Here is a 21,663-nt window from a genome sequence, read left to right as displayed (position 1 = left end):
AAGTCCTTTGCAATTTGGGTAATGTATGTTTAGGTATGATCGGGATGATTCTGTTCTGTTTCTGGTTGGTAGATCTATGAGGTCTATCATGTATCCTGGGACTATGCCGTAGATAATTTTATGGATCAGAGTGCAGATTTTGAAGATGATTCGTTCTTTGGGAGCCAGTGCAGCTTTTCTCAGAGAGGTTTAGCACTTTCAAACCGTGTTTTACCAAATATCAGCCTGGCTGCTGTGTTTTGGGCAGTCTGGAGTTTTTTTTGTGAGTTGTTCTTTACATTCAGCAAAGAGTAAGGCTGCTGACCTGGGGCAAGATTCCCCCAGGCCCAGCCTCCAAGGGGCCCCGGCACTGGGCTCTGTCTCTCTCCTGCTCCTGATGGGACCCGGGTGATTGTGTCCTGATAGGAACAGGAGAGAGAAAACTCTGATGCCGGACCCCCCTTGGAGGCTGGGGAGGAGCAGACACAGAGCTTCAGGGCCTCTGGTTTGGCTGGCGGGGGTCCCCAAGCCCCACCAGCAGAAGCCTTCCTCCAGCGCTGTTCTCCACTGCATTGCCTGCCCTGTGGCTGCTTTTCCCCTTATGCCACACAGGGCAGGCAATGCAGTGGAGAACAGCGCCGGAGGAAGGCTTCTGATGGTGGGGCTTGGGGACCCCCACCAGCCAAGGTATGTGGAGTTGCAGTAGGGGGGGCAGGGAGGTGGGGCAAAATGTGCCCCCACACACACACCCCAATATTTGTAGTCTGGCTATGCAGCTCTCCGGGGGTGTGGCAGCAGCAGTCCTGGGGGGGGGGTGGGGGCGGCAATGACAGCTCTTCCCCGGGCCCGACTTAGTCTCTCTGTGGCCCTGCATGAGAGAGATCTGCATTCACTGCCTCCACTGCATGCAAATATCTGTCATAAATATTCATTGTGGGTTTCCTGAAAAACCTGACTGGTTGGGGTGCCTCCAGGACCAAGTCTGGGAACCACTGCCATAAGCTACACTCACATTTATGCCTATTATTGACATGGTATAGGTGGGCGTGGCTAAATGTAGGTGCACAGAAGCTGACTTACACTTGTATTCTAGAATGGAATGTGTGCGCCCAGAGGCTGATGATAGAATTAGTGTTCAGCACACTGCATCTAGGCACCAAATTGTTCTGCTGTTCTGTCCTATACAACTTATGGGGGGCAATGTTCTAAATACTAACCCCATAAATATAAAGTGGGAAAGACCCTTCAGTATATGAGACCCAAACCAAAAGAAAGGAGCTCCCCAGTGTATGCCCAGGCTGAATAAGCATAATAGATGCTGTGCTGCTGAAAAGGTCTGCAACATGAAAACACATTCCTGCTAGAAATCAGCATCTATAGCTCCAAAAAAGCAATGGGACAAAACTAGGAAAGGATCAGGAAACCAAATTGACAAGTTTTGTTCCACCACAATTCTCAAGCTTAAAAAAAAATAAAGTAGTTATTCCTCTGCTGGGGAAAAAAAAAACAAGCCATCGATGAAAGGCAAAGAGAGAAAAGATGTGACTCTGTAGATTAACAGCAAGGAAGTAAGAAGCAGAGATGGCCAAGACAATATAAAACAACAAACTGCACGAAGAGAAAAATACTTCACTATTGTGTTCAGAAACTAGAGTTTTCCTATGCAATAGCAATTCAATTAGAAGGAAAAAGCCTCAGATATATAAGGATGTTGGCTTTATCTACACCAACCATTATCTATCATTGGCAAAAATTTCTTTTCATAGTAACTTCTAAACAGATATGGGTGTGCAAAACACTTTTTGAAAACTTTCAATAAATGCAAAACTTTGCTTAGTTTAATCAGCTAGATATGCATGTTCCTCCTCATATCTGAGGCATTTTCCTTCTGACTGACTTGCTATTGCACAGGAGAAATCTAGTTTCTGAACTCAATAATATATTTTTCTGTTTGTGTTTATCATTTTGACTTAATTCCTCTGTTAGGACGCCTTTTACAAAGCTGCACTAGCGATTCTGGCGTAGCAAATATGATGAAGCCCATTCAATTCCTATGGGCTTCGTTGCATTTGCCATGCCACAATCACTATATATATCTTTAAAAATTAGTACTTAAATTAGCAAAAACTACTACACTGCCTAAATTAATATAAAATTAAAATCATTGACATCATAAAATAATATATATCCACATATGTAAATACAGAAAACCACAATATGGTCTAGTTGTGAATGTATAAAAGTAAAATTAGCCACAAAGACACCATAGGAATATCAAATAAGGTAACAAAAAGAAAGATTCCCCAACAATGTGATATTTCAATACATTTAGGAGGTGAACAATGCACTGCCAAGAGAACACAAGATATGTTTATAGTAACCAATTTTGAAGCCGCTTACCCCCAGATTCTATATATGGTACCCAAAGTTGCGCATTCAAATTTGGATGCACTTCTGAGAGACACTCACAAATAAATTGGATAATGAACTGTGAACCTTCATTAACTGGCTGCTAACAATGTCACAGTTGGGAAGGTGAGCCCTTGGGCTGTGACAAGATTGGTTCTACCTGTTTGGCATAAACACTGCAGAGGCCCTTGTCGACTGCTGCTGATGGGACTGCCTGGCAGAGTCTGGAAACTACAGAAGGCAGGACCTAACTTGGACTGGCTAGAATGTAGGACTAGGCCGAGCCTAGCAGATTGGCTGGAATAACACCAGAGCGGTCTAGAGGATGGCTCTTAAAAGAGCCCTTGGGTGTGGCTCTGAAAAGAGCCCTTTGGGGCTGACCTGACAGTTGAGGCCAGGGAGCAGCTAGAACAGCAAGGTTGGAGACAGGAACAAGCAGGGCTCAAACAAACAGGACTGGAGGCGGGAACAAACAGGACTGGAAGCAGGAACTGGCCGGGCAACGAACACTTCAGCAGCACAACTCTGGAAGCCTGTTGCCGATGTACTGGAAGAGCACAGAGCACTTCCTTATATATCCCTAGGACAAGAGTGGTGACAGGGAGTCTTCCCAGAATATTCCTCACTGGATCCTGATATTAGGCATGACATACTGTCCATTTGGATATGTAGATGGAGTCTAATTTGCCACATTTTCATGGAGAGGTTAATGTACTCAATTTAGAGTCTATTTTGTACATTTCAAAGCAATTATCTAGGAGTGTGGGATGCTGTTGAAGGCTTCTTATAATCAAGTCATGCTACACTGAGATTTCTGCTTTTCTTAGCAAGAGCTGGTCTTTCAAGTTTCATATTTCAAGCTTATTTAGGGCTTGATAACTTTCTGAGTGGTTTACAATTGATAACATTCTAATATAGAAAGGTACTACAAATACTTGACAAGTGAGAGAGAGAGCCAAGTAGATAGTATTGAATTATGAAATTATAGGGATGGAGAAAGAAAAAAAAACCCACACACACTCTCCAGCAGTGGGTTGATGCCCTGGTCCTGAAGAGGGGTGAAGGTAGGAGTATTTGAAGGGGGCAGGAAAGTTATCAAAGTATATATTTGTTCCATAGGTTCCTCTCTTAATTGCTCTTCTGCTCTATTGCCATGATGTTATTAGAGTCAGCATGGCCATATGTTCTGTCAGCACCTACTGCAAATAACAACTTATAGATTATAGCTAGACAAGTTATTGGTCTTTAATTTGGGGGAAGGTTATTTGTGTCTCCCTTTGGAAACAGAAGTGTTCTTCCTGTTATTAGCCAATCTGGTGTCATATCTAGCTGCTGATCAATTTCTGCCCAATATTCAAAGTGATTTAAACTGCCCAGAGAGGTGCCTGGCCATTTAAATTGCTTGTCCATAGTTAACCACAAATATTCAGCGGCTCTTAACCGGTTAGTGCCACTGAATAATCACAGTTAGAGCCTGAGCCAAAACTGGCTAACTTGTGGGTGTTCCGGGGGCAGAGTTGGCAATTATGCAGTTAAGTGCCTATATTCAGCCCTTAACCAAATAAGATAGTTGCAGGGGTGGCCCAAGACAAGATGCCACCTGGTGCAGGGCTGAGATGCTGCCGCTCCCAGGCCGCGATGTCACCCTCCCCCCCCCGGGCCAAGTTCTGGCATCTCCCCCTTTCCTTCCTCCACCCCGTTCCTGAGTTTACCTTCTTTCTTCATGTTCCAAGAGCCAGCAGTGGCAGCAGGCATGATTCCCATATGCAGCCTCCTCTGAGGAAACAGTGTAATTCTGGTGGCCGTCCTCGTCCAGGGAGAAGAGGGGTTAGTTGGATCTGGCTCTTTTTTTTCTCTCTCTCTGGCCAAGTTAACCCCTCATTCCCTCCCCCCCACCCCCCCACCCCCGGCTCTTCCAGGGGTAAATCTCAAGGTTTAAGTCCAGACCCCAGTCCTCGCTTCCCCACCCCCCCAGGCATTCGCCTAGAGCAGTCCTGGCCTTACCCCAATACAGTGTCCTTTCACTGGGGTTTCCCCATCAGTCACCTACTAGTCCAGGCACACGTAAGGGTAGTAATGGTTCTCCAACCGTTCAAGGCCCTCTTCGGCCCTTCACCAGGTCCACAATAAATCCCAAATGGTAACAGTCTCAAGTCAGAACTGGGCCCCAGCCTCCCCTTCCCCTTCTTCACCCCAGCGGGGAAGGGTGCCTATATGCACCTGGCCAGGCCCTTTTACTCCCTTGCCGATATCAAAATCCGGTCATGCCATAAATATAGGTGGCATAGTTTTCCTGTTTTCCTTATCAAACACAGTCCATGTATACACAGAGCAGTTATTTCTTCAGCTACAAACACTTTCCTTCACCCAATATCTTCACAGAGGCTGAAGGGACCCCCATCCATTCCTTACCAGCTCTAACACCTGTCAACCTCCCACACGGTTCAGAGTTGAGCCCATTATCTGATGTTATCCTGCTGCTCTAAAAACCTCCTCCCCCCCCTTCACCTAGCTGAAGGACCAGGTAGCAGGAGCCCTTTCAATTGTTCACCTTTTACCTTAGCCAGGGCACAGATGTCCATAGGTTCCTCCTCCACTGCCTCCTCTCTCTCTAACTTCCCTTTCTTCCTCCATTTGCCAGTCCATGGGTTCCACCTCAGGCCCTCTTCCAGCTGTTTCATATCCTCATGATCAGGCTTTCCCAGCCCATTCCCCTCTTTTCCCTCGGGATTCTGGGGATTGTAGTGTGGGAAACGCCTCCTGGCCCTATCAGGTGATCTCCCCAAGGGCTGCTGAGAATCGTAGTTTTTTGACCTCTCAGGAGAAGAAGAAAAACTGAGAGGTGCGAACCTTTTGTGCTTGGGCCTTCTGCTTCTGGTGAGGTTTCAGGGTAAAAATCTGCCACCCTTCTCTCCCACAGGTTCTGCCCTTTCTCCTGGACCCTTCACAACAGGAAGTTATATCAGAGAGGCAGCTGCAGTAAAGAGAAAAGGTGGGCGCCACTGGCAGGGCAGCGTATGGGAATCATGCCTGCTGCCGCTGGCTTTTGGAGCATGAAGAAAGAAGGTAAACTCAGGGAACTGGGTGGAGGAAGGAAGGGGGAGATGCTGCTCCCAGAAGAGTGCCGCCTGAGGCCCCTGCCTCATATGGCCTAATGGTCGGGCCTTCCCTGGATAACTGCATACATTAGGCTGCATACAAAGCAGTCCTATTGAAGATATTCAAACAGAGTTTGCCATCAGTTGAAAAACTGGTAGAACAATGATTCCAAATTTGTGAAAGTCTTTTCTGTAACTGACCAGCATGATGATGAAAAAGATGAAGATGCAAGTGATGAATTAGCACCACTTCTAATGCCGATGATAATGACAACAATGATGATAAAATACTCTGCTATATAGAAGCCAAGTGTTGCAGAGATTCCTTTGATCATAACCTGCAGACCCAGTCAGAAGAAATCAGTTATACTGCAACCTGTCCTGAATTGAAGGAACTTTTTATCAGATTGAACATTCCACTTCTTGCCAGTGCAGTTGTTGAACCTTTTTAGCTGTGTTGGATTAATGACTCACAAGTGCACTGAATTACAGATTAGTAAAATTATTGAGATAAAAACATTAGCAATCATTGCATTCATTGTAGTTGCGTTACTTTTACTCAAAAAGTATTAGGCAATAACTTTTTTTTACTTTCACTTAATTTTTTAAATATGTTCTTCATTGTACTTTTTACTTTTACTTAAGTATTAAAATATAGAATTATTGTTACTTTTTCTTAAGTACTTTGATATAGTATTTGAGCAACACTGCTGCCTGGGCACATTCCCCTGGAGACAATCCTCAGGGCATGAGATTATTGTATCACCTAGAGGGTAGATCCTGCCATACCAAAGTGATGTTCTTCATTCTAGGGACCTTTTTCTTCCATAGTAGCCCAGAAGGTGCCTCATATATTGGGCATGAAATTTTATAGCAGTCTTCTTCCATGTGTAAAGCAATGCTTTCTTTATAGAAATCCTTTTCAATGTTATCCTCCCTGTGCACATATATTCTATAGCAAATGCTATTCATTGCATAAAATTACCATATTTTTATGTATATAACCCATGGGATATATAAGATTGCGGGGTATACACATACTTTCATACAAACAGGCCAATTTAAGGCAGCCTATACTTGGGTGTGGGTTAAGAGCGTGAAAATATGGCAGTCTGTCCTAATAATGAACCTTTCATTGGGATCTTTTATCACTTCATTTTCAAAGGGACCCTTTTACTAAACCATGCTAAAAAATGGTCTGCTCTCTTTTTAGCGCATGGGTTTCCCACGCACTGAGGCCACTTTAGCATGGCAGTAAAAAGACCACAATTTCTATTTTCCGCTTAATGGCCACACGCTAATTTCCCAATTAGCACATGGCCATTACCGCTTGGGCCCTGCTGCCACCTATTTACTAGAAAGTAGGGCTTCCACACTAACCCCATGCTAATCAGGCAGTGTGTGGTTATTTACTTGTGCTACCTGATTAGCTCAGAGCATGCCTATTGTCCACTTCCAAATGCCCCTGTGCTAGAAAATATTTTATATTTTTAGCGCAGGTGCATACTGATCCCAGAACTGCGGGGTGCCTGAGCGCATCCCATGGTAGTGCATTTTTAGCGTGTGGTCAGCATGTATTAGTGATTACCACCACTTTGTAAAAGAGCCCCTAAGAATGGCTAATTGTTATAGACTAAAATATCTGCTTCTCCTTTTATTCTAGAAAATCATGCAAAGTTCAATTCAATATTTATTTATTTTATTTCTTTTTGTTTGATATTGTAAACGGGCCTGTACTGCCAATCGCCAAGCCTGTGATGGAAATTTTATTAACCATTTTTTCATCTAAAACTACTTTAGTCACTTAAATTAAGCACCTTTATAAAGAGATTCACCCAAGGTGGTGTACGGCAGATACAGCTTGACATAAACCTTACAATTTTGTGAAACGCATAACAATAGTGAAATGATCAAGCGTAAGCATAAATACAATCAATGAGGTAAACTTGGACGGCAGATTGAATCTCCTTTCTGGGAGTAATGTGATTGGCTCTTATAAATTAGGTCATTCCTAAAAGTGTATGTTGGCAAATGCGTGCAAACTAGGTCAAAGTACTTAATTAAAAGTAAAAATTAAATGTATTATTTTAATACAAGTAAAAGTCAAAGGGGTCCTTTTACTAAGGTGCACTGAAAAATGGCTTACAGTAGTGTAGGCACAGGTTTTGGGCATACGCCGATCCATTTCTCAGCGCACTTGTAAAAAAAAAGGCCTTTTTAAAATTTTTGCCGAAAATGGACGTGCAGCAAAATCAAAATTGCCGCACATCCATTTTGGATCTGCGACCTTAACACCAGCCATTGACCTAGCTGTAAAGACTCACCGGTAACCGGGCAGTAATGACTTATGCGCACCAAATGCCACTTGGCACGCATCCGATACGCGCATCCAAAAATGAAATTACCGCAAGAGCCACTCGGTAGCCGGGCAGTAACTCCATTTTGGTGTGCATTGGGAATGCATAGATGCTTATGCGGCTTAGTAAAAGGGTCCCAAAGTATAATGAAGAACACATTAAAAAATGTACTTAAGCAAAAGTAAAAAAGTTAGGGCCCTGTTTACTAAGGCGCGCTGCTAGCTCTCCAATGTCTCGCAGCACCACCTAAACTGCTTGAGACCGTCTACTGTCTGCTTCTCAGCCACTGCAGCCCCTTCTCCTGGGCTGTTTGCTCCAAGCGCCTTTCAGCTGCAGCTTAAAATCTGGCAGCCCTTGCCTCTGTGAGAGGGGTGTCTTTGTGATGGGCTCCATCCCTGCCAAGTTCAAGGCTCAGTAGTTGTAGTGTTTGTGAATCAAGCTCTTTGCCATTCGAGCTCTGGCAGCCCATGGATTGCAGCTGTGCTTAATCACCCTGGAAAAACCTTATCTGTCTATGCAAAAGACCCAAAACTAAGCAGAGGCTTAAGAAACCAAAACAATCGGCAAGGTTTCATCTACCAATTTTTCTGAACTCTGCTTTCCTCTGAAGCCAGGTCCTGGGGTGAAAACCCACTCTTTTCTGGTTGGGAATGAGAGTCTGCCTTCACTGTGAATACATTCCTTCTCTCTCTTTACAATATATATATATTTGCCCTTCAGCTTTGAATGATATTATTATTTCTCCGTAAATAATTGTGGTACGTGACTTCCATCCATCAGTGAAAGTCAGCAATTTGCATATTCCGCCCCCACAGTTCCCTCTAATCTGGGTACATTGGTTGTCTGGTTACTCACTAACCTCTTCTATTACAGTTTGTAACATTTCCTCTCCTGTGCTGACAATTTGTTCCAGTTTTTTTTTTTAATTTAATATTTATTGAAATTTACATCCCCTTGAATATTCAACCATGAGAAAACAAATTTCTTCAAAAAGAAGTAAGATTTATAGAAGGACTCAGAAACCACAAGATAAAAAAGGCAATTAACATACATCAGGGAAATAAAACTCTTGTACTTTCTATCAACCCTTCATTTTACACAGCAGGTAGATTACATGAAGAAGCTCCTTCTACAGACTTTTCTACTTGTTGTTCCTGACTCTTAACAAAATCTTCCAAGTGAATAGGTTCCAAGAAAATGAACTTCTCCCCATTATAATTCAGATATTTTTTTTAAAAATACCTAATTTCCAGCTTTCAATAATAGCCCTTTCCTTCATCTCCCTAAACCCTACCAGGAGGGGGGGGGGGGGGGGGGGGGGGGAAGGCGGCGTGGCTCACATACGTTTTGAAAATTTGAGTGTATGTGTAAAAATTTACCTAGAATATTTGTACATAGTAAAAAGTGTTTGTAACTATAAGCGCATAAATTAGCTGAAATAATTTTCAAAGTGGGAGCAAACCAATTGTATTTTGAACATTGGCTGAGCCCAAACAGAGAAAGGTATGTGTGGCATTATTACACGGGCATGCAGCTATAAAATTACCCCTGATTTATATATGAGTGTGGTTTCTTTTGCATCCAAATGGCAGATGAAATTTATTGTGGCCGAATGCAAAATGATGCACGTTGGGAAGAATAATCCGAAACATAGTTCCCTGATGCTAGAGTCCACTTTAGTAATCAGCACTCAAGAAAAAGATCTAGATGTCGTTGTAGACAATGCACTGAAATCTTCTGCCCAGTGTGTGGCGGTGGCCAAAAAAGCAAACAGGATGCTAGGAATTATTAGGAAAGGGATGCAAAATAAGACCAAAAATATTATAATGCCCCTGTATGACTCCATGGTGCAACCTCACCTGGAGTATTGCGTTCAGTTCTGGTCGCCGTACCTCAAAAAAGATATCACAGAATTAGAAAAGGTTCCAAGAAGAATGACCAAAATGATAAAAGGGGATGGAACTCCTCCCATATGAGCAGAGGCGTAGCCAGATTTTGACTTCAGGGGGAGCAGACTTTTTAAAATTAGGTGCTGGTCAGTGTCCAATAGGCAGCAGGGCCGGTATTGTTGCTCAGGTGCAGTGACTGTGGCCAGCAATGATTAATACAGGCTGCCTCTGCTGCATCCCACCTACAAGGAAACTGGAAGTTACGTCAGGAGGCGGGAGGTAGCAGAGGTCTCCGGACCGGTCAGAGAAGGCAGCCTGTCTTAATTGCAAGTAAAATTATTCAAATTGTGATTATCACCTCAGGAATACTCCTTTCACTGGTACAAACTTTGTTTAAATCAGATGGGCTTTTATAGCAGTCCTAATCCACTTATGAAAAGCTAGTACTATAAAATTACACTGGGCCCTAGAGCACCTGCTACTGGGAAACTGGAACAAGCTGGACTGTTAACAGATTCTTACACAGACACCACACACTAGCAGAATCCTTCACCTCAGCTGCACGTGTAGAATATGGACAGACCCTCACCTGATACAAAATAGGGGACCACAAGAAACATGCAGACAAAAGCTGAAATGGAGACCCCCCCTCAAAAAATCCAGACTATAAGCAGGTCAATATTGGTAAAAGAGAAACAGAAATGTATTGTCCCTGTACTTTGCAAAATAAAAATAGGAAAAAAATGTACATTTTGCAAAGCAGGTACATCTCAGTCCTTAAAGTATTACTTTAAATGTATCTTCTACCTTTGTTGTCTGGGAATTTCATCTTTCTAATTAGGCTCCACTTCTCTCACCCTCTGGTCTCCTTTTCACTTCTCATCTACCTATTGTATTTTCCTATCTTCTTCTCCTTCTCGTTCCAAAATTCCCCCTTTTTGTGCCTTGTTAATTGGCATAAATCGTGTCCCCTGATTTCGCAGACGCGTTTTTTTCCGTCCATGTCATCGAGGACTCCCAGTGGCTTCAAATGTTGTACTCGGTGCAACCGGCCCATCTTGGGTACCGACCCCCACGCCTGGTATCTCAGTTGCCCTTGGGCCGATCATCTACCAGCTGCTTGTAAGCTGTGTCCTTTGATCAAAAAATGGACCCCAGTGTCTTGGGAGGCTCAACGGGAAAAAACTTTTTGCTGTCATTGATCTCATTCCTGCGCTCGTACTGAGAGCTCCGGGGAGCCGAGGGATTCAGCACCCGAGAAGCGTCGGCACCGGGAGGACCGCTCACCCTCTATACAGGAGGAGCCGATGCATCGGTCTTCTGGCAGCCTGGTACCGGCTCTCAAGCCCCCTCAGATTCTGCCACCGGCTCCTGCACCGGGCCCGCAGCCTTTTTCCGATGGAGGCTCTCGACGAGCGCATCTGGGCTCTTCTTCCAGACTTCTGGAGGGATGCTGCACCAGTCTACTTTGGTGCCAGGGGTGCTTGCGCCTTCTGCACTGTCTGTTGAGGCGGCATCTGGTCCTTCGCCTGTGGTGAGGTCCCCGACCTCGGTACCGCTTGCGGCATTGGCGTCGGCTACCGCCCGGGTCGACTCTCCGACGTCGGTGGAGGAAGCTTCGCTGCAGTCCAGGCAGGGGTCGACTTCTCAACATCCCCCTCGAGGTCGTCGTTCCTCAACATCAAGACAGGCTCGGTTTCAGGCTGCTCTTAGAGAGCTTTTGTCCGATACTGATGATGACTGCTCGTGGGAGGAAGATCCCAAATACTTTTCTGAAGAAGAGTCCTATGGGGTCCCCTCTGATCCTACTCCGCCCATTGAAAGAAGGATTTCTCCGCCTGAGAGTCTTTCTTTTCCTCCTTTGTTCGGGAAATGTCTAAGAATATTCCCTTCCCTATGGAGGTTGTGGATGAGCCCAGGGCCGAGATGCTCGAGGTCTTGGATTATCCTTCTCCACCTACAGAGGTTGCAACGGCTCCCTTGCATAACACACTCAGGGAAGTTCTTATGCGAAACTGGTCGTTCCCTCTCTCCCCAAAAAAGCTGAGTCCCAGTACAGAGTCCACGGAGAGCCGGTAATGGTGAAGTCTCAGCTACCTCATGATTCTATGATGGTGGATTCTGCTCTCAAGAGAGCCAAGAGAACTAGGGACTATGCCTTGGCGCCCCCAGGCAGAGAGTCTAGGACCTTGGATTCTTTTGGGAGGAAGACGTATCAGGCCGCTATGCTCGCAGCCAAGATTCAGACATACCAGCTCTACACGAACATCCACTTGCGGAACTCGGTGAGGTAACTGTTCAGTTTGGTCGAAGCGCTTCCTCCGGAGCTCACCGAACCTTTTCACCAGGTGGTCAGGCAGCAGAAGGCGTGTTGAAAATTCCTGGCCAGGGGTACTTACGACACTTTTGATGTGACATCCAGAATAGCTGCTCAAGGTATAGTGATGCGCAGACTCTAATGGCTGCGTGTCTCTGACCTGGATCATAAGATCTAGCAGTGAATGGCGGATGTTCCTTGCCGGGGGAATAACCTTTTTGGCGAAAAAGTAGAGGATGTGGTCGATCAGATCAAAAAGTATCATGATGCTATGGACTCTCTCTCCCGCCAGGCCTCTTCTGCTACCACCTCCTCATCTAGGAGGTTTTTTGGAGGGAGGAGGAGTGCTCCCTATTTCTATAATAGGCGTAGGTACACTCCTGCTTCTCGGCAGCCTACCCAGGCTCAGTTCCAGCGCGCTCGTTCTCGTCAACAGCGTGCGCCTAAGGCCCATGCGGCTCCCCAGCAAAAGCAAGGGACGGGCTTTTGACTGGCTCCAGTGCAGCATAGCCACAGTGTAAGTGCCCGTTCTGGACGACTTACCAGTTGGAGGGAGGTTAATATTTTTTTCACCAAAGGTGGTCTCTTATAACCTCCGACCGGTGAGTTCTTCAAATAGTCCGGTTAGGATACACCCTCAATCTGGAATCCAAACCTCCAAATTGCCCACCAGGAGCTCATTCTTACAGCTCCCAGCACAGGCAGGTACTTGCAGAGGAACTGTCCGCCCTTCTAAAGGCCAATGTGGTCGAACCTGTTCCACCAGGGGAAGAAGGGCTGGGATTCTATTCCAGGTACTTCCTTGTGCAAAAGAAAACAGGGAGGATGGGTCCCAACCTAGACTTAAGGGCCCTGAACAAATTCCTAGTCTGAGAAAAGTTCAGGATGGTTTCCCTTGGCACCCTTCTTCCCATGATTCAGAACAACGATTGGCTATGCTCTCTGGACTTAAAGGATGCCTATACCCACATCTCGATACAGGAAGTATCTTCGATTTCGGTTGGGAACTCGACACTTTCAGTAGTGTGTACTGCCCTTTGGCCTCGTGTCTGCGCCCAGGGTTTTTACAAAGTGCCTGGCTGTTGTCGCTACGCAGACTGGGAGTGCATGTGTTCCCTTATCTCGACGATTGGCTGGTGAAGAGCAGGCGCTCTACAGTCCATGCGGATGACTATTTGAGTGCTAGAGCTACTGGGGTTCGTGATCAATTATCCCAAGTCCCATCTCGTTCCGGTTCAAACTTTGGAGTTCATTGGAGCTCTGTTGGACACACGGACGTCTCAAGCTTATCTTCCCCAGGCAAGGGCAGACAATCTCCTGGCCCTCGTGTCCATGGCTCGAGCGTCTCAACAGATCACAGCTCGGCAGATGGTGAGATTCTTAGGACACATGGCCTCCACAGTTCATGTAATTCCCATGGCACGTCTACATATGAGATCAGCTCAATGGACCCTAGCTTCCCAGTGGTGCCAGGCTACAGGGGATGTAGAGGATGTGATCCATTTCTCCACCAATTTTTGCAGTTCCCTTCAGTGGTGGACTATTCGATCCAATTTGACATTGGGACATCCATTCCAAATTTCTCAGCCACAAAAAGTGCTGACGACGGATGCATCCCTCCTGGGGTGGGGAGCTCATGTAGACGGACTTCACACTCAAGGAGCTTGGTCCTTTCAGGAAAAGGGTCTTCAGATCAACCTCCTGGAATTACGAATGATCTGGAACGTTCTCAAGGCTTTCAGAGATCGGCTGTCCAACCAAATCATTCTGATTCAGACAGACAATCAGGTTGCTATCTATTACACCAACAAGCAGGGGGGCACCGAATCTTGCCCTCTGTGTCAGGAAGCCATCCGGATATGACTTTGGACGCGCCGTCACGGCATGTTTCTCCAAGCCACGTATCTTGCAGGCGTAAACAACAGTCTGGTCAACAGGTTGAGCAGGATCATGCAACCTCACGAGTGGTCGCTAAACATGGGCATTGTCCACAAGATCTTCCGAGCATGGGGCACCCCCTCGGTGGATCTTTTAGCCACTCAGATCAATCACAAAGTCCCTGAATTCTGTTCCAGACTTCAGGCCTACGACAGACTAGCATCAGATGCCTTTCTCCTGCATTGGGGGACAGGCTTTCTGTATGCATTTCCTCCCATACTTCTAGTAGGGAAGACTTTGCTGAAACTCAAGCAAGACCGGGGAACAATGATCCTGGTTGCTCCCTTCTGTCCTCATCAGATTTGGTTTCCTCTTCTTCCTGAGTTGTCCTCCAAAGGACCGTGGAGATTGGAGTGTTTTCCGACCCTCATCACCCAGAACAAGGGGTCGCTTCTGCATCTCAACCTCCAGTCTCTGGCTCTCACGGCCTGGATGTTGAGAGCTTAGAAGTTGCTTCCTTGGGTCTTTCAGAGGGTGTCTCCCGAGTCTTGCTTGCTTCCAGGAAAGATTCCACGAAAAAGTGTTATTCTTTCAAATGGAGGAGGGTTGCCGCCTGGTGTGACAGTAAGGCCCTAGATCCTTTTTCTTGTCCTACACGGACCCTGCTTGAATACCTTCTACACTTGTCAGAGTCTGGTCTCAAGACCAACTCCGTAAGAGTTCTTCTTAGTGCAATTAGTGCTTATCATCAACAACGTGAAGAGGGTAAGCCTATCTCGGGACAGCCTTTAGTTGTTCGCTTCATGAGAGGTTTGCTTTTGTCAAAGCCCCCTGTCAAACCTCCTACGGTGTCATGGGATCTCAACGTCGTTCTCACCCAGCTGATGAAAGCTCCTTTTGAGCCACTGAATTCCTGCCATCTGAAGTACTTGACCTGGAAGGTCATTTTCTTGGTGGCTGTTACTTCAGCTCGTAGAGTCAGTGAGCTCCAAGCCCTGGTAGTGCATGCACCTTATATCAAGTTTCATCATAACAGAGTAGTCCTCCGCACTCACCCTAAGTTCTTGCCGAAGGTGGTGTCGGAGTTCCATCTGAACCAGTCAATTGTCTTGCCAACATTCTTTCCCCGTCCTCATACCCACCCTGGTGAAGACAAGTTGCACACCTTGGACTGTAAGAGAGCATTGGCCTTTTATGTGGAGCGGACAAAGCCCTACAGACAGTCCGCCCAGTTGTTTGTTTCTTTTGATCCCAACAGGAGGGGAGTCGCCATCCGAAAATGCACAATCTCTAATTGGCTAGGGGATTCCATGTCCTTTACTTATCCCCAAGCTGGGCTGACTCTAGAGGACCAGTCATGGCTCATAATGTCAGAGCCATGGCTGCGTCAGTGGCTCACTTGAAGTCAGCTTCTATTGAAGAGATTTGCAAGGCTGCAACGTGGTCATCAGTTCACACATTCACATCTCACTACTGCCTTCAGCAGGATACCTGATGCGACAGTCAGTTTGGGCAGGTGGTGCCGCAGAATCTGTTCGGTGTTTATTTTTTATTTATTTATTTTTTTTGTTACATTTGTACCCTGCGCTTTCCCACTCTTGGCAGGCTCAATGCGGCGGGCAATGGAGGGTTAAGTGACTTGCTCAGAGTCACAAGGAGGTGTCTGTGCCGGGAATCAAACTCAGTTCCTCAGTTCCCCAGGACCAAAGTCCACCACCCTAACCACTAGGCCAACTCCACCCTCCTAGACCCATTTCTATTCTGTTCCAGACTGCACTCTCACTTAGTTGTGTTTCTTTTCAGGTCAGTCTTTGCGATGTCTTCGCCGTTGCGAGGCCCAATTGACGAATGTTCATTGTTTTGAGTGAGCCTGGGTGCTAGGGATACCCCAATCGTGAGAATAAGCAGCCTGCTTGTCCTCGGAGAAAGTGAAGATACATACCTGTATCTCACAAACCCGCCCTCCTCCCCTTTTGAAGTTGTTCACTGTTCTCCTCTTGCTTTTGGACTACACTGAAGGACTTACGCGACGGGCAGGAAACTGGTCCGCGCATGCGCAGAGTGCGCCATTCACACGCCAGAAGGTTCTGGATGATTTTTTTAGTTTTTGCTAGCAAAACTTCCAATCCTGGGCCAACGTGGACGTCGACCCAATCGTGAGAACAATCAGCTTCTGTCCTCAGAGAATACCTGCTACAGGTATGTATCTTCACTTTTTCAAGCATATTAGTCCCAGCTTCTTCTTTTGTTTTCCTGTCTGTCTTCTGCTCTCTTTCCAGTGGGTGCGGTCCATTTGTCCTTCCTCCACTTTTCTCTTCCCTTCTATTCCCTCACTTTATGTGTCTCTGACACATCTCCTCTTTCTCTGTTTTCTCTCTCCCCCTCAGATTTCATCTTCTCACTCTTCAGTTCTCCACCTATATTTCACTTACCAGTACCTGTCAACTTTCCATCTTCTCCTCTCACCCTTACTCTCTCCTGTCTCACTCCTTCCCTGGCCTCATATTCCCTTCTCTTTCACCCACTCCCCGTTATACAATTCTACCCTCTGTACTTACCATCCTCCTCTCACTCATCTCTCCTTGAGAACTGCCATGGTCTCTCCCCACATTGTTCCACCATGCCAATATCTCCCCTCCCTCTCCCTTACACCCTTGTAGCCCAGCATCTCGATGTCCTCTCAACCCCTCTCCTGGGTCAGCATTTCCCTGTCCCCTCTCTCCCCCTTTCTTCCTTATTGTGCCAGGAGAAATGGCTACACAAATCCCTAATGCCGTGATCCTTCCAGTTGGTATAAGCAGGAAACTGCACACAGAAGTGAAAGCCTGCTGTGTGGTTTACTGCTATTACAATCTGGGAAGGAGCAAGCCATCAGGATTTGTGTAGCTGAACTGTGGGTCCAGCATGTCTCCCTTCTCTTACTCACTTTCCCTCCTCCTCCTCCTCCTATGATCCACCATCTTCCTTCTCTCTTCCTGCTTTCCATCTTTATAAACACCAAGCTTCCCAAGGCAGATTACAACAGTTAACATGAACCCATCAAGAAACAGGATATCCTCACTGAAATTTGGCCATCTGTATTATATAGGACAGTGTAGAACAATGAGCACAAAATACAGTGTTTATTAGTGCTGTTCCTACCAGCTACAATAATTTTTAAGCTATTTTAGTGATATTCAGTTGTTTTTTTCATTATATTTATATCTACATATGGGAAGCTTTCAAATAAATTGAAAAGCTATAAAAAAATATATATTTTATCATCCACCTTTTAAGGCACTGCCTAACCAACTAGAACAGCTTTAGACTTTTTACAGGTGGACAACACGTTGGCAGTCCTTTATTTCTAATGATCTTTTGGCTATTGTTTTCAATAGCGTTTACTATTGTTTTGAGTTAAAAGTCTAGATAGCCTCCCCCGTTTCCTGCTTTATCTAACTTCGTTCCCTTCAACCCCCCTCCCTGAGTCCAGCACGCTTTCTGATTCCCCTTGCTCCCCCTCCCCCTCCAGCACCGCTGTTTCTCCTCTCTCCCCCCATTCCCCCCCCCCCCGAGTTCAGCGCCACTTTGTCCCCCCCCCCGAGTCCAGTGCCGCTTTGTGTGTCCCCCCCCCAAATCCAGCACCGCTTTCTGTGTTCTGCCCCCCCCCCCCCAGGGACCGTCAAACCTGCTTCGGTTAACAGCCCCTGTAGCAACAGCACGCTCCCAGAGCCGGTGTCAGATCATTCCTTCTCTCTACCACGTCTCGCTCCTCTAGCTCAGACACTTCCTGTTTGTGCGAGGGTGGGACTCGTGATGCAAGCAGAGGGAAAGATCCGACGCCGGGCCCAGGCTTAATCAGGCAGTTTGTTGTTGCTGCTGCTGCAGCGACTGTTAAACAAAGTAGGCTTGATATCCGGGGAGGTGGGGGGGGGGGGGAGAGGGAGAGTGGTGTTGGGCTTGGAGAGGGAAGTGTGTTGTGGAACGGTGGGATGGGAAGGGAGGGGAAAAAGTGCAAATTAAAAAAAAAAAAGTGCCGGCCCCATAAGTACATAAGTAGTGCCATACTGGGAAAGACCAAAGGTCCATCTAGCCCAGCATCCTGTCACCGACAGTGGCCAATCCAGGTCAAGGGCACCTGGCACGCTCCCCTAACGTAAAAACATTCCAGACAAGTTATACCTAAAAATGCGGAATTTTTCCAAGTCCATTTAATAGCGGTCTATGGACTTGTCCTTTAGGAATCTATCTAACCCCTTTTTAAACTCCGTCAAGCTAACCGCCCGTACCACGTTCTCCGGCAACGAATTCCAGAGTCTAATTACACGTTGGGTGAAGAAAAATTTTCTCCGATTCGTTTTAAATTTACCACACTGTAGCTTCAACTCATGCCCTCTAGTCCTAGTATTTTTGGATAGCGTGAACAGTCGCTTCACATCCACCCGATCCATTCCACTCATTATTTTATACACTTCTATCATATCTCCCCTCAGCCGTCTCTTCTCCAAGCTGAAAAGCCCTAGCCTTCTCAGCCTCTCTTCATAGGAAAGTCGTCCCATCCCCACTATCATTTTCGTCGCCCTTCGCTGTACCTTTTCCAATTCTACTATATCTTTTTTGAGATACGGAGACCAGTACTGAACACAATACTCCAGGTGCGGTCGCACCATGGAGCGATACAACGGCATTATAACATCCGCACACCTGGACTCCATACCCTTCCTAATAACACCCAACATTCTATTCGCTTTCCTAGCCGCAGCAGCACACTGAGCAGAAGGTTTCAGCGTATCATCGACGACGACACCCAGATCCCTTTCTTGATCCGTAACTCCTAACGCGGAACCTTGCAAGACGTAGCTATAATTCGGGTTCCTCTTACCCACATGCATCACTTTGCACTTGTCAACATTGAACTTCATCTGCCACTTGCACGCCCATTCTCCCAGTCTCGCAAGGTCCTCCTGTAATCGTTCACATTCCTCCTGCGACTTGACGACCCTGAATAATTTTGTGTCATCGGCGAATTTAATTACCTCACTAGTTATTCCCATCTCTAGGTCATTTATAAATACATTAAAAAGCAACGGACCCAGCACAGACCCCTGCGGGACCCCACTAACTACCCTCCTCCACTGAGAATACTGGCCACGCAATCCTACTCTCTGCTTCCTATCTTTCAACCAGTTCTTAATCCATAATAATACCCTACCTCCGATTCCATGACTCTGCAATTTCTTCAGGAGTCTTTCGTGCGGCACTTTGTCAAACGCCTTCTGAAAATCCAGATATACAATATCAACCGGCTCCCCATTGTCCACATGTTTGCTTACCCCCTCAAAAAAATGCATTAGATTGTTGAGGCAAGACTTCCCTTCACTAAATCCGTGCTGACTTTGTCTCATCAGTCCATGTTTTTGTATATGCCCCACCAGTTCAAAATTACATAGGTGCCATTTTTTTAAAAATCAGTTTGGGGGAGCAACCGCGCCCACCTAGCTACGCCACTGCATATGAGAAAAGGCTAAAGAGGTTAGGGCTCTTCAGCATGGAAAAGAGATGGCTGAGGGGGGATATGATTGAGGTCTACAAAATCTTGAGTGGTATAGAATGGGTAAAAGTGAATCAGTTTTTTATTCTTTCAAAAAGTATAAAGACTTGGGGCACACAATAAAGATACATAGAAATGCTTTTAAAATGAATAGAAGGAAATAATTTTTCACTCAGGGGGTCTTTTACTAAATGACGGTAAGTCCAGTGCATGCTTACTGCTTGCTAAACCAGAAGTACTGCTGGGCTACTGCAGCAGCCTGGCAGTAGTTCCCACCCCCTGCATGCGCCATTTCTGGGGCTACAAAAATATTTTTGTAGCACCGGTGTTTACCTGCTGGTAATCGGGCAGTGCCACACAATGCCTGGTTACTGCCGGGTTAGTGCAGGAACCATTACCACCACCACAATGAGTGGTGGTAGGTGTGTTCCCCCCCCCCCCCCCCCCCCAAATGGCTGCATGGCAAATGGTTCACTTGCTGCATGGTCATTTCTTTTTTTTTTAAATGCCTTTTACCCAATGCAGTAAAAGGGGGCCTCAGTGCGCATTGAAAACATGCACTGATGCCAGCATGGGCCCCCTTTTGCCACAGCTTAGTAAAAGGACCTCTCAATGAATAGTTAAGCTGTGGAATTTGTTGCCAGAGGATGTGGTATCAGCAGTTAGCATATCTGGGTTTAAAAAATGGTTTGTACAAGTTCCTGGAGGAATAGTCCATAGTTTGCTGTAGAGATAGATTTGGGGGTTTTCCTAGACCTTTGAATATATCTCCAGTAGAACTTTTAAAGAAATATTTCTAGGAAGTCCTTAGAATCCCCAAGTATATTATCTGCCAGAGAAAAAAAATGCCTAAACATCAAGCAGGAAGAATTTTCTATGGATAGTTTGAATGTAACCCAAATCTTGGAAACCTTTTTAGAGGAGGAAGTAGTTACCCTCCTGGTAACTTTTATTTCGGTTCCTGATAAAGATTGGATCCTGAAGTTATACTTCTGGAACTGAGAGAACATGCTTTTGGGAGGAAAACTCTTTTTCCAAATATATCTCCTGAGACACAAGATAAAGGGATAAAATTTCTACTGACGCGCTCAGACGTGTTGGCTCTGGACACGCAATATTTTTAAAGATTACCTTGTAAATGTTTGATTCGCTTAGATGGTAATCGATACTTGTTTTAAGATCTGAAGCAGGTTAGAGCTTTCCTTGATAATAGTCAACCTGTTCTGCCTCCCTCTGGCCAGGAGAGATGAAAATGGAAGTAGAGAAATGTTAAGAGTGTGAATCCAAGTCTTTTTTAAATTTAGGAGTCCCTTTACAAAGGCACACTAGTGTTTCTAGTGCACGCTAAAAATATGCACGCATTAAATGTTAGAGATGCCCATATATTTCTGTGGGCATCTCTAGCGCTTTGCATGCACTAATCATTAGTGCACACTAAAAATGCTAGCATGCCTTTGTAAAAGGAGCCCTTAGTTATTTTAGAGAAGTATTTTTTCCTGTGTTATTATCATTAAAGAAAATCAGTCTTAAGGGTCCTTCTACTAAGCTGTGGTAAAAAGTGGCCTGAGCTAGTTTTGACGTGTGAAATTGGCACGTGCTGGGCCACTTTTTGCCTTGGCGGAAAAAAAACCTTTTTCAAATGAGGCAGTAAATGGCCGTGCGCTAATATTAAGATTAGCGTGTGGTTATTTACTGCCAGAGCCCTTACTGTCACCTATTTAGTAGGTGGTAAGGGCTCACGTGCTACTTGTGTGGTAATCGGGTAGCACACAGCAATGCAGCCCCCGCAGTAGGAAATAGAAAACTATTTTCTACCATGGGAAACTGCATGCTCCAACTTCAGAACTACTGCAGGGCTCCTGCACTACCCCAGGTCAGTAGGCCGATTTGGCACGTGCTACCCACTCAGTAGTCCTACCGCACCTTTGTAAAAAGGCCCCTTAATTTCTTAGAGATCATTCCCCCCCCCCCCCCATTATAGTGGACTTATAGAGAGTAGAAGTAAAAGTATGTATTGCCATTTTTCTCTCTGATTTGTATACATTTGTTTCTGAATATGGATCTCTGTTCCTCATGCATGATGAATGTTTGTAAAATTAGAAATGCAAATAAAATTAAAAAAAAGAGATATGGAGGAAGCCACTGCTTGCCCTGGGATTGGTAGCATGGAATGTTGCTACTATTTGGGTTTCTGCCAGATACTTGT

The sequence above is a fragment of the Microcaecilia unicolor genome, chromosome 1, assembly GCF_901765095.1.
Source record: "Microcaecilia unicolor chromosome 1, aMicUni1.1, whole genome shotgun sequence".
Classification (NCBI taxonomy): Eukaryota; Metazoa; Chordata; class Amphibia; order Gymnophiona; family Siphonopidae; genus Microcaecilia; species Microcaecilia unicolor.
The sequence above is the reverse complement of the archived record's forward strand: the minus strand, read 5'-3'. Positions refer to the sequence as shown.